At 34.9% G+C, this 6099-nt stretch overlaps 1 protein-coding gene across 2 annotated transcripts in view; it reads right to left on the bottom strand.

Moving 5' to 3' along the window:
• The window catches only part of LOC106745233 (voltage-dependent T-type calcium channel subunit alpha-1G), a 69554-nt gene that overhangs the window by 18907 nt on the left and 44548 nt on the right, over positions 1–6099 (bottom strand). The gene's annotated exons all lie outside the window — the stretch shown is intronic.

The following is a 6099-nucleotide window of genomic DNA, read 5'->3' as shown; positions in this document are numbered from 1 at the left end:
TGTGTAGAAGCCGATGGCTAATATTTTGAATAAAAAAAAATTAATTTCCCTTGAAAATTACTTGTTCCTTTTTTACCAAAAAACCGGAAAAAACTTATGCATACACCTGGTATATGGAAAAGGAAATGGAATATTCTATATATATATATATATATATATATATATATATATGTAGAGAGAGATATTGATATGTTCAAGTCGTGAAATTCATATAAATTCGTATAAAGAAATACAAATAGTTAAATAATTCGATACATGTTAATTATTATACATTCCAGAATGGAAACAATTTTTTGACATCAGCCAAACTGAATTTATTAAGATCACTTGAACACATGCAGTCGTAGAAAAATAGATGTAACAGATGTAGTGTAAAGAAAGGAAGATGTAAAAAGTCAGTATCGCACCGCATCCAGACTCGCGGTATTTGCTGGTGATACTCGGAAAAACGTTTTGCCAACCAGTGTCGTTGTATTTTATGAATATGCATGCGTATAGGGTGTTCGGTCACGAAACTTCTGATGAACCTTTTCGCATCTACCCACGTATCGCTTATCACATCTTTATCGTGAAACTTCCTTCGATCTATCTTCGATTTAATTTACAGACTGATAACGTGACACGTCCGTTTTTAAATTAAGAAATTATTAATAATAATGTAATAACCCGGGAAAAATGATTATACATGATTATATATAATTATATAAAATCACATATGAATTTTGCCCATATATACGTGGTTACATGTATGATCACATATGTTCATACGAAACAAATGATATTATGTCGTTTAATTAAATGTCGATATCACGTGCTGTCAGAAGCACAAGTAGCCTAAGAAGCATTTACTTCGATTGTGTTTGTATATAATTTGTAAACGACGGTATTTTTTCGTTATGATTACATAGAGTCTGTCCCACAAGAAAGTATACGGTAGCATATCGAGAATATACAACCTAAAAAAAGGGAGTTTAGTACATTAAAATAGATACAAAAAGATATTGCACAATTACTTAATAATGGGTCCAGTCGCCTTCATTGTCAATTATAGCTTGACATTTTCTTGGCATGCTTTTGACTAATTTTTGAGAATATTCAAGTGGTAAAGAGCGCCATAACTTTCTAATTCTGATCGATAATTGCTTAAGAGTAAAGATAGATTTCCCTCGTAGTTTGCGCTTTATGTAAAATCACACATTCTCAATTGAATTCGCATCTGGGGACGATGCAAGTCAATCCATTGTAATGATGCAATTTTCAGTTTTCCATTCTATGCAGAAGCGACTCCGATGTTTGAAGTCATTATCTGCCTGAAGTCCCCAATTGTTTCTATTTTTTTCATAAAATTTCTCAGCAGATGTCAACTAACATTTCTGATAAACATAGTGTATTTTTTCAGCCTTTAGATTATCAGTAAACAAATAGAAGCAACCAAAACCACGCTTACAGAAACATGGATCTTAAACGGATGCTTAACTGTTCGTTGGATGATCTTATTATTTGGAATTGACCAGGCTTGTCGTATAGGTAACTATGTCCAAAAAAAAGCTTCATCCGTGAAGATAACGTTGTCCCAATCTTTATTCAAATTTTCACGAACCCATGCCAGTTGTCTTGTGACATGTTTTTGTGTCAGAAGAGACTTTTTAATTGTGGAATGATATTTTATGTTCGATTCACATAAATGACATCTTATGGTGTTTATTCCAATATCTATACTCTTTCCACGAAGTTGATTCCAAGCTTAGCGCGATGTTAGCGTAGGATTTCGTTCAAACAGACGAATAATTGTTTTGTCTTCTCTCGACGTCGACGCAGGGGTTAAACCTCTTCCTGGCAAGTCGTCAACATTCCTTACTTCTTTGTACTATTTCACCCACTTCTGAACGAATGACTGACTTTCTAACCACTTTTGAAACCTGAGCATACGTTAATTTTGGTCCTTTTGTCATGTAAAGCTGAAAACACTGCCTTGTAACGTTTGAAATACTTTGCCACCATTTTGAAAATTTCCACTCTAATCAAACCGTAACGTCGGAATGACAACAAAGCATATACTGTGAAATTATGTACACTGCAAGCTTTCCAACGTCATAAAGTAAATGGCACAACGGCGAACCATTTTGTATTAAGGCCGTATACTTTCTTGTGGAATAGACTGTATATGGGCAAATTTCATATATGATCTTTTTTCCCGAGAATATATTGTGAGAAACGAGAGAATTAATTCAGCATTTATCGAATAGTTAAATATTAGACTATCTTATGCATGCCCGAGTCGTAGCCCACGTCAGATTCGCATTAATTAATCTTCGCGCGTACAGAGACATATAGCGGACGAGTTTTGTCAACAATCAGACGTATAAATATCTGGACGGAGCATTTTATGAGAGGAAAGTCTTAGTAGTAAGAGAAATGTTATGGCTCTTCTTAAATAATTTCACCGCAATTTATTCAAACATATTCGATTTTATATCAGGTTGTAACTGTAATGTTCATAATGAACAGAAGTAGTAAGAATCTTTTCTTTGAAAGAATTTGCTACATTAATATATTTTATGGTATCTATAAAATGATATATCATAAAATTTACATAAAAAGAAACAAAAATAGCCGGCATTACCTATATTATATTATTCCTTAGATCAAGATTTCCAACCTCACATACAAGGGTAGATTGAAAAATTTAGAGCACGATTTCCAACCTCACATACAAGGGTAGATTGAAAAATTTCCGAAGAGACATTTTTTTGAGCCAAATGAAATTTATTTCTCAACATAATCTCTCTTCAACTTAATACACTTGGCCCAATGTTTTTACAGACTTCTCATTTCAGTATAATATCTTTTGTCTAAATTTGAAAAATAGTCAACGTTAAAATGTTAACGGCACTTGTCACTTCAGCATCCGACAAAAAATTCTTCCCAAAGTGTAATGGCGAATCTAAGTTTTATCGACAGTAATAAAACACCGTGAAAAATCCTGTTCATCGTACTTGAAACGCTCAAGACATGATCGAGAAATGTCAAATTGATCTCGTTTTTGATCAACTGTGAGTAAATACGGCATCCAACGCGCGTTCAGCTTTCTCATACCTAAATCCTCATGTAAAATGTTGTGCGTCCGTTCATATGAGATATCAGCAGCCTCTGCTTTCTTTCTCAAAGTTAATCGACGATCGTCCATCATGATTCAGTGAACGTAATCGTTTCATCCGTTGTTGCGTTTTTTGGTCGTCCAGAGCGTTCCTCGTCGAAAAATGATCGTTCTGCCACGTTTCAACTCGGCAGGTCAGGTTTTCACGGTCGTAAATGAAGGAACAGCATCTCCATACATTGAATCTAATTCAACTTTAATTTCCGTAGGAGTTTTCCCTTTCAAATGAAAGAATTTTATCACGGCACGATACTCAAATTTCTCCATCGTTGACAAATTGTCACATAAAAGGCTATCAGAAACAAATTAATCGCTAGAATGACATCAAACTTTATGTTTCTTTCAGTGTCATCTATCGGACATGTATTGAAATTTCGCTGAACTCCTTGCTCTTCCTCGATCAGATCAGAAACTTTTTAATCTATCCTCGTATATGTCATCGACTGTATGAACTAAATGGTGCCGAATCAAATGGCTCGAAATATTAAAATTTTTTCTTCGCCAGAAATCAATACAATCTCTTTACCTCATTTGACAGTACATGCTCTGCCCAAATATTCATATGTCAATATCAATAATATATACAATCATAATGCGATTGTCATATATATTGTTATCGACTTATTTTGTGCCATTGCATGAACTTACGTGTCCATAAGTGAATAGTTGCCGACGATATGTGATAAATTACTTATCGTAAGAATAAATTTAAGATAATCATTGATACGTCATGTCCGTCGCTGACAATGTATTGGTACATGAAGATACATGATAGAATGAAAAGAACTCGTCGGAGCGGCTCTCAGATATATCGTATAAAAATTAATCGTTTTACATGGATGAACGGGCAATCGATATGTTAACATCATAGGTGCAAGTAGCCTTCGTCGCGTAATTTTCCACCTGTGAACGAGCGGCGAGCGAAATGCAAAAAAAAAGAAAAGAAAAATGTCAACACCTCAACATGTATCAATACCGTGTATACCGTTGGACACACACGTAAATATACAAATCAACCACTAAGAGGCTTTGTTGTTCGCACGAATAACAAAGAACGACGAAGAAATAAGGGCGAAGCATACAGGAGGCGGTACAGAGCAGAAGGACCACATTGGGGATCCGTTTGCTCGCAACACGAAGAAATACGTATGTATATGTTTATTTATAAAAAAGGGAAGGGAAAGATGTACAGAAAGAACATATATGAGTGGGACAGAAAAATGGGAGGAGAAAAAAAACATGTGTAATCGTACAAAACTTGATTACGCTGTGACTGTTGTGTACATGTGTGAATGGGTGTTCTCTTAACACGCAGTAATAATAATATCGTAAGAGTGGGAGGAACGGTGGTACCTGAAAGACAGTGACCAGTGCCCAGACGATGTCGTTGAAATGTTTGCGATCACAGCGACACATTGGGTGTCGCGAGACCACCTCGGCACAGGTGCAGGGCCGACTCCGGTCCGTCCACATGCAAAACTTACCCCCGAACAGGTACATCCCTAGGATGCTGCAATCGAGACAATCCACTGGCCTAAAATATCCCCGCGACAGAGATTGGGATTAGGAAGATACGTTGTGAGGAGAGGGGTGGGGGAGGGGGAATCACTGGGTAGTATCGATGAAACTGAGGTTCGGTATAACTCTTTAGTAGTGTCTCCGTTTTTTCGTTGCAGCTCGATCCGCACGTTCATTCTGCGATTAATTTTGTGGCAGGTGTTTTAATTAATTGGCCCCCTCATCTTCGTTGTGTCGAATCGTCGTTACGTCGACGACATCTTTATGCAATATGTTAACATGAGAAAATTGCAGAGAAAATAATAATAAACTAATAAAATAATAATAAAACTAAAATAATTGTAAAACTAATATTAATAATATTAATATTAGTAATGACTTACTAATATTAATAATGACTTTATTGCATTGGCATATTAAGAAAAATATACTCCCAGTCGACACGCGCGTTCATTTGCAACTATATAATAACTTCAATTAACTGCAACTATATAATAACTTCAAATGTGACAGTAACTTTATATCGATGTTAATTTCGTACTCAGCAATCTATTATAATATAGTACATGTATCTAATTATAATATAGTACATGTATATATCCTATAATCATATAATATCCCTAGAATATTATATGAATATTGTTAAATATTAAAATAATATTCTTACGATATTCTAAAAATGTTATGTAATATTTTTTTAAATTATAGGAATGTTTCATTGATGTTATATGTCCACTTCACGTAATATTCTTAATATATTATAAAAATGTTCTCAGAAAATTAAAAATATAAAGTAATAATAATTTTAAAACGTTATCGTGCAGCGGAATCACCTGCCTGGTTCCATTGCCGGTAAAAAATCTTTTTACAAATTTTATGGGTCATAACACCTTCACCCAAAGCGGAACAAATCATTTCGGTAGACCGAGCAGCAGTTTTATTCAACTGAAGTGCAAAAAAGATGCAACGCCTCGGATGCTTATCTTAAAATAGTATCGCAATAACTACTGTTTTCTGAGATTGTATCGGCGAGGTCGTCAATAGTTATAATGCTTCTTAAAGCTTAAGGTTGACACTTTCAAATCGCCTTAGGGCGAGAAAAAAATTTAAATTTGAACCAGAATTATAGGTCATTAAATGCAAAGACACCAAATTAATTTGTATGCCTTAATAAATTTGCCTTAATAAATTTGCTGTGAAATTAAAAATTTCTCTCACGAACTGCACACTTCGAGCTAATTCGCAATAACGTAACTTGCCGAACGTTTTAAAACGTATCGCAGTTCGAAGCGCTCGGAACCTTCGTATCGTTATTTGAATGGAGTTTCTCAAGTTTGTTTCTCTCATAGAACGGCGTTGTCGAGATTTGCTCCAATGAATTCAACGAATTCTTTAGAAAGAACGGAGACACTGCACATCGGTCG

This window comes from Dinoponera quadriceps, unplaced genomic scaffold (assembly GCF_001313825.1).
Source record: "Dinoponera quadriceps isolate SergipeBrazil2010 unplaced genomic scaffold, ASM131382v1 scaffold1270, whole genome shotgun sequence".
NCBI lineage: Eukaryota > Metazoa > Arthropoda > Insecta > Hymenoptera > Formicidae > Dinoponera > Dinoponera quadriceps.
The sequence above is the reverse complement of the archived record's forward strand: the minus strand, read 5'-3'. Positions and strand labels throughout refer to the sequence as shown.